The 8,075-nt window shown below is 46.7% G+C and overlaps 1 long non-coding RNA gene across 1 annotated transcript; it reads right to left on the bottom strand.

The window, feature by feature from the left end:
- Positions 1-5,864: 5,864 nt before the first annotated feature.
- On the bottom strand, positions 5,865-6,334 carry LOC107312991. The gene is made up of 2 exons (XR_001554725.2): positions 6,244-6,334; positions 5,865-6,057 (listed from the first exon to the last, which is right to left on the bottom strand). It is a non-coding gene; the product is annotated as an uncharacterized LOC107312991 (long non-coding RNA).
- Between the last annotated feature and the right edge of the window lie 1,741 nt (positions 6,335-8,075).

The following is an 8,075-nucleotide window of genomic DNA, read 5'->3' on the forward strand; positions in this document are numbered from 1 at the left end:
TCAGATAGCTCTGCCCAGCTGGCAGTTTTAGGAGAAAAATGCTAATAGAAGGAAGGAAATCCTTAGGAAGAAACTAGCTGAGCAGGCTTTCAAGGACAGGCAGATTGTTTATTTTTCTTGGCCAGCTATAGAACCATTGCAGCACTCAGAATGCTCAAATGGTTTAATTTAGAATTTGAACAAGCTATTGAACAAGCTATATGAGTTTCATGTGGAAGGATGGCACATATTTGTCCTGGAGCATCTTACAAGTCTCTGCTCCTAAGCCTGCGGGTGCAGCACAACTACGTACATTAAGACTCAGTTCTGGGACAAAAATCAGACCCACCAAACCCCACAGTATAGGAGATGTAGGTGAGTTCTTAGACAGGTCTCCTGATATGAACAACCAGAACTACAGGAGTCACAATAAAGTGCACCCAAACAGCACTGCAGATATACATAGCCTTACTGTTATGTATTTCTTGAGGGCAGGTTTCATTAAGTGTGCTTTAGTGATAAAAGCACAACTGGTTTTTAAGAGCTGCCCTCCTGTAACCGCATAGATCCTTGCAGTAACTGAATTAGTCACCTACTATTGGGCGTTTGTTTAAACCCAAAGAAATGTTTGAGTTCTCATATGCTGTCACACAGTTGCCAAAATACCATAACTGGGCACATGAATGGAAATAACATCCCTAAATCACCAGTTACAGAGCACCAGTGCTCAGAATGGGCCTGAAAACTTTGCACAGAGTAAGACTGCCAGGAGCGCTTAGCAGCACATTATAAAGATGTACCTGGAGTGTCAGTGTGAGGATGGTCAGAGGCTGCAGCCTGATACTTTCTCAAGGACGCTTCCTTGAGGGGGGCCCTTGTGGCTCTGATCAGGAATGTTTGCTCTACAGAGCTTAATTTTACCCTACAAGATAAAGCAGTGCAGTGCTATGGACTCCTTCCAACTCATAGAACTTAGTAACTTCATCCACCTCTCAGGATTTTAGAGTGGAGCTCTAATGCTTTTCCAGAAATATAAAAGGTGATCAGTGACAACATGTAGGATCTGTAGACCCGATGAAGCAAACACAGGTATCTCCCACTGCCCACGACAAACCTCTCTGTGCACCGTACAATTGCTTATAAAAGTGCCCAACCTGCCTCAGTAGTTCCAGCTCCTTCTGTCTGATACCCTGATTTCTGCTCCCATCCCCAGACATGAAGCTCCTTTCACATGCTACAGTAATGGTGTGATCAGGTACAGTAACAGCAACTAAGTAAACACCTATGAACAACAAATACCCTTCATTATATTATCTTTTTGCTCATGTGAAATTAAAATAAACTGTTTGGGCTCTACAGCTCATCCCATGTGTTTGCACTGTGAGAGCTCTGAGCATTTGTCACAGTGCTCCTCAAAGGTAAAACTGGAACTTACTCACTTGAATTCACTCTCCAAGCAGCTGATTACAGCTCTGCCTGATCTCAGTCTGGAGTCAGTAACATGGTAATTCTACTCAGACATTTATGTGACTGTGAATCGTAGAATTACTCAGGTTGGAAAAGACCTCAAAGATCATCAAGTCCAACCGCAGTCTAACCAATACCCTAACTGCAACAACCTTCTGCTAAACCATATTCCTGTGCCCCACATCCAAACGGCTCTTAAACACATCCAGGGATGGTGACTCCCTGGGGAGCCTATTCCAGTGCTTAACTACCCTTTCTGTAAAGAAGTGTTTCCTATTGTCAGACCTAAACTTACCTTGGCACAACTTGAGGTCATTTCCCCTCATCCTGTCACCAGTGAGGATTGTCCTGCCCCGCTCTCACTGTAAGCACCTTTCAGATACTGGAAGAGAGCAATAAGGTCTCCCTCCCCTCAGCCTCCTTTTCCCCAGACTAAACAGCCCCAGCTCCCTCAGCCTCTCCACACAGGGCTGATTTTCCAAGCCCTTCACAAGCCTCGTTGCCCTTCTCTGAACCTGGCACTTGTCCATATGTAAGGAAATGTCATTTCTTCAGGAAGTTTTGCCCTATTGTCTTAGCGTCCTTTAAGTGAGGAAAATATTAATAGCTTAAAATTTGCTAACTGCGTAGCAAACTATGAAAATAGCACATAAGTGTTACAAAAGATCTAAAGCTGCAGCCTGATACACTTGTGAATGCTTGGGAGGGCAGACCTGAATCAGATTGGGAGATGCTGGGAAAGGAGTGAACAGAGCACCTGGCACACTCTGCCCTCACAGCAGCAGCTGCCTGTGTGGACAGAACAGGAATTCTAGAGAAGCAAAGAGCTGTTACAACTCCTCTGTGGCCTCACACAGTTTATCAGCTGGATCCCAACAGGAAGAAAAAAAAAAAAAAAAAAAGATAAAAAGAAAAAGAAAAAAAAAAAAAAAAAAAAAGATAAGCTTATTCTAAAATAATCAAATGCTAAGTTGTAACATTTCTATTGGCTTTATCATTTCTAAAATCTTCAACAAGGCAGAAAATTCACCAGCAATTCAACATTCTCAAGGACAAAACTAAAGGGAACCTTTCAAGCTGCATAACAAAAAATAAATAATAATAACAAATAAAAACCCAGTATGAGCCCACCACCAACAGCTAGTTAAACATGGAAAGACATCACTGTATTTTTTCCTCTCCATCTCTAACCCATTACTCCAAAACATGAAAAGATTGTGAAAACGCATTAACTGTTCAGTTCAGTGATCCGATTGCTTTCTTTCCCTGAAATAGAGTTCAATGTGTTCATGGTACAGAGATCTTGTTTTTAAATATTGCCTTTAAGGAGTCAGATATTTGCACACTGAACAGAAATGTAATGTCTAATATAAAGGATCAGCAGTAAAGGTAGGAATGGCAAGCACGCCAATGTTACCCTAGGGTACCATGGGAAGCCATGTATCAACATTCCAGGCAACTGAATACCTATCCACTGTTTCCAATGCATTGCTACACTGCAATACAAGTTGGTTTTTCCCCTTGTTCAGATACAATGTTTTTCATCCACATTTAAGTGCCCCAGAACACACACACGAATTTTACCCACCTGTCCACACTCACAATGGCTCGGGAGCAGGCAGCAATTCTGTTCCATCAGACACATGTAATGCAGAGCAGCAGATTCTGAATAGTTTCTATTTTAACTCAACATCGTATATAGTACGTATTTTTTTTTTATTTAGAGAAGAACATATGGATCATTCCTTCACATTACATGTTTTTAATGTAACTTTCTAAGGTTTTACGGTTTGAAGCCGTTGAGAGCTGTTGCTCAATTGTGAAAAAGAGGTTTGTGCTCTGTGCTAGGAACAATTAGGAAGAAGCCTATTGGCTTTAAACAAAAACAAGTCTTGCATTTCAAGTGCTAAGATTACCAGATTTGGTTGAGGACTATTGGAGAGGTATGTGGAATCAAAATACTCAATTGGGAATGCTTTATTTATTTGGAGAGTAACCTGCAACCACAGCTGATTAAAAGCAGCCTACCCTAGTGTCCCTATAGTGAGATCCTTGTTTCACTCTTCTCAGTTCTCTATTTCCTATTTTAAAGCACTGTGCAAAGTTGTGGTGGGAGAATGGCACATTTAATCACCAAACAGGCAGAGTTCTCAAAAACAAACAAAACAACTACAGAAATAGTCTCAAGTTTCTGGAAAACAACACCAAAAGCCACTGTGACTTGTGTTTTATTTATAGCTATATAGATTGTTAAAATGGCTGCTAAAAATCTCTGTTCCTTGTTCTGCGCTGGGATCAGTTCAGAAGCAAACAGCCCAAGCACATGAACTCTTGCAAACTGAAAATTAGATACTTATCAACACAGCTCAGGCAAACCACACACTCATAAGTTTGTCAGAGGAATGGTATGTCATGCTGCCCTTACACACACAGCACGAGATGCCTATGGACTTTTTCAGGTGTAAAAATATTCCTCTTCTTGTACCAAACTCAATCAGTAGATAGGCCCTGATTTCTTCATCTTTTCATGTCCTAATACTCCCCAGGCTACTGCACTTGGATCTATCCTATCTAAACTTGGCTCTATACTATAAAAGAGTTAAAGCAGTGATGCCAGACCACCACTTCCATAGATCAGAATGAGTTATACAGACATCAGTAGATTTTCCTCTTCTCAAGTCTGGAAAACCACCAGTCCCAGACCTTCATTCTCCCCAACCCCCCAATACAGACCTAAGTCATTCATATTTTATAGACAACATCCTTAGGAATAATCTGTGTGGGACTACACATGTGTTCATATGCAACTCAAGGAAGCCAGTTATCTGAATCAGCATGCCTTTGGCTGGCTTACAAATAGGTTTGCAAGGCTGGAAAAGTTAAGTAAATGCAACAGAAAATCATTAAGTGAAAAGAAATAACTAAAAACTGATTTGCCATCTGAAAACTGCAGAAGGGGCTGCATTCTCACAGGGAATACAAATAACTGCCATTTTCCACTTCAACTTCTAGGCAGAACAGTACAACAGACTCACCAGCTGCCCCAGTTTACTACCTTCAGACTAATAACTGGGCATAGCTGTAAATATTCCTCGTTCAATGTGGCTGTTACCACGCTACGTTTTCAGTTGTGAATGAGTAGTTCTGAACAGAGTCAAGTAGTGATAGTTTCCTCAGCTGCTTCTGCAGTCCAAGAAAAGGGCTAAGAGCAACTCACAAAGCTGGAAGAGAACAGAATCATAAGAGCTGACCTAAATCTAGCAAAGGAATGTTCTGTAGCTCACAATGATATATAGGGTAAATTCAAAAAAGACAAAGTCGATCAGGAGGGCAACTGATGCTCAGGAACTGGCTGGGCCTAAGTCACTGGGAACTGCACAATGACTTTGGCATCAGCACCTACACATAAACTGATGAGTGTATTCTATTGCAGCTATTATCCTCTTTCCCTTTTCTCTACATGAATAAGTTGTTTTTAACTCCAATCCACTAGTTCTACTTGATCTCCCCTTCCCCCCCCATTCTCTCCTCCTCCTCCTGGGAAGGGAGGGAGTGAGCCAGCAACTGCACAGGGCTAAGCTATCTCCCAGACTAAACCACAACACAACAGAGAAACAAAATCACCACCCCCATTGATCACAGCCACATTACTGCAAATGGTGCAATAAATCAGGTTCTAAAGAGGGATAAAGCACCAGCAGAGAGAACCACACTAACAACTGGAGGGGAACCAAGCACATCCAATTCATCCCTTAACCCAAACAAAGACCTAGCATTTGGAAGACACCACTGAAAAACCATGCAATGGGAACAGAGAACAGCATAAGTATACCAGCATGTGAGCCAGTCTTACTCGGATGAAAACCTACCAATGAGCCTGTTTGACACAGAACATGCTAAAGACTAAAGGAAGAGATCTACTAAATCAGCGAGCTTAATGCTTGAAATGAAGGAAACTAAGGCAGCCTGGAGAATTTCAAAAAGCAGTGGAGAATACAAACCAATGGCCTGCAGACATTCAACCAGTAAAAAACAAAAAGCATCACGCAAGTTAAGATTCAACATAACAGGAAAATTCAATTTCGGCCTGCAATGGAATAACCAGGTAACAGCCTGAACCAGAACATGAGCATGAGAGTACCCAGAGCAGGGGAAGCAAACACCCAACCTTGCACACTCCCCAGCACAGCAGGTCTGCCAGTAGAACATATTCAGGCAGAGACAGAACGATCCCCATCAACCATCCCACCCCTCCATGCAAAGAGCGATATTTGATAAAAAGGCTGCATTAGACCAGACAAACATTTACCCAAAACATAGCTGACACAGGTGAGAAAAACCCTCCACTTCGATATCAGGAACCAATACACTAGGATATGTTTGATGAACAATAAAAAAGAAGAGTCAGAAAACATTCAAACAAGAAAAACAAAAAAGCTTTAATATTATGAGAACGCAGAAGAAACAACCATTCTTACAAAAATCATGTCCAACAGCAACTAAAAACACAAATAGAAAATGGCAACAGATAAACCAATGAAAAGGCAGCAATTCAAAGCTACACCCAACGCCAGGTCCCAACGTCGCTTCTTCTTTCTTCAGCAGCAGATCCTGAAATACGAGGCACGACACCATTAGACCTGAGCAGCAGCAAACCCTCCGCCTCAAAAAAGCGGGACACCCGGCGACCCAAAGGAACGGGGCACACGACCCCGCCAGCCAAGGGGGAAGACCCTGCATCCGCCCCCTCTCCACAGCCCAATTCCAGACAAAACTACTTAGAGCTGCTTTTCTCACCTCACTGGCGCGCTGCGGAGGCTCCAGCCGGTGCCGCAGGGGATCGTGGAGGCGGCGCAGACTGGGCAAAATGAGGCTGGGCATCGCAAAAAGCAGGAGCAAAGGAGTCGCTTCCCTGCTTACAGGGGACCCCCAGCCACCGCCTCCATTGCAAAGGGCCTGGGACTCGGGGACACAGTCGCTCCCTGACTTACAGGGCAGCCCCCATCCCTACGGCCGCGGGAGGCTCCTTCTCTCCCATTCCGGGGTGCTTTGGCACCCACCCCGCTAACGGGGCGGTCACCCCACACAGGCTGCCAGCAGAGCACAAAGGCTCACGTGCCCAGACCCTGATTACAGGCGGGCCGACAACACCCCCTGGAGCACAGAGCTCAGTTTCCCCCCCAGCGGCAGGAACAACTCTCAGCCGCCAGGCAGCGGGGCGACACGGCCTAATGCCACGGTCGGGGAAAAAGAAAGCACATCCAATTCCGGGGAGGGTGCAAGCCCAGCCCCACAGCTCGCAGCCCCGTGCCCTCTGAAAGGCCGGGGCCACATTCCCACCTGAGTACAGGGGGTCTCTCAGAAACACAGCTCACCAAACACAGGGGCACGCACAGCCCTGCCCTACAGGACGGTACCCCACGCCTCACCATCATCAAGAAGCCCCACGGAGCACGCAGCTCCCACCAACGCCCTGAGCTACAGGCGGGCCCGCCCGGCAGCAGAACATCACCACAGCATCACAACATCACCACGTCTTTGAGAGCCCGAGCGGGGCGGGGTGGGGAGCTAACCCCACACATAAGAAGCACCTCAACCTGCACCCTCTAACGGGACAGGGAGGGGTCATCCCCCAACTGGATGGCTAAAGCAGCCGGCCACAACACTGCAGCCTCCCCCAGCCCTGATTACAGGGGGGGGGTGGGCCACTTGAGGGACAGAGGGCTCAACATCTTGGGACACGTGCCCCGAGTACGGAGCGGTCACGCCGCCAGAACAGGCGGCCACGCAAGGACAGGCCCAAACCCTGGACAGGCGGCCTCAGCCACAGAGCTACCATGTGGCACAGATCTCAACTAAGAAAAAAGGAGACAGGGCCAACAGGACCCTCACTGCGCTCGTGGGACTAAGATGAGAGGGAAGACCCCCTGCTTTGCGGCATATAAACCAAACCCTCCAATCCCCCCTGGGAAGCCGAAGCTACGCTGCAGCATCTTTGTAGGGGCCTAAAGGGAAAGCACACTCACACTCACCACACACATACAAACAACAAACAGGGGATGGAAGGGGAACACACACACACAGATGCGGCTCCAGCAGGGGAAGGAAGGCGGCGCAGCAACTCCTGGGAATAAACCCGCACCCACGAGCAACATACAAGAGCTGAGGTCTGACCCTGGGGGCTGCACAGAGGCCACAGACCTCAATGTGCCCAAGGGGATTCTCAAGCAAAGGAAAAGGGCAAAGGACAAATGCCACGCCCACGCACCCCGAGTACAGGGCTGGCGCATTGACAGCCACCAGCAGGCACAGCACTGGGGCAGGGGGAGGAGGGGCAGGGAAAAGGCACTGCCCTGATTACAGGGAGGCCTTGGGGTCCGGTGAGCTCCGTTTCCCACTCAGGTGCGGAGAGGTGGCTCTCACCCTCCGTTACAGGGGGCCACACTCCCCAGGCAGCCAAGGAGCAACAAGGCAAAAGGCCAGCTACAGCAAAGACCAGAGCCCTGCTTACAGGGGGGTCGCGCCCAGCAACGCGGCCTGGTTACCCAAGGCCGCCGGCATAACGTTCAATTCCAATGTGAACTAATCAGACCTGCTAACAGGGAGGGATCTCTCTCAAACAACAAGCA

Source organism: Coturnix japonica, chromosome 4 (genome assembly GCF_001577835.2).
Source record: "Coturnix japonica isolate 7356 chromosome 4, Coturnix japonica 2.1, whole genome shotgun sequence".
Lineage (NCBI taxonomy): Eukaryota > Metazoa > Chordata > Aves > Galliformes > Phasianidae > Coturnix > Coturnix japonica.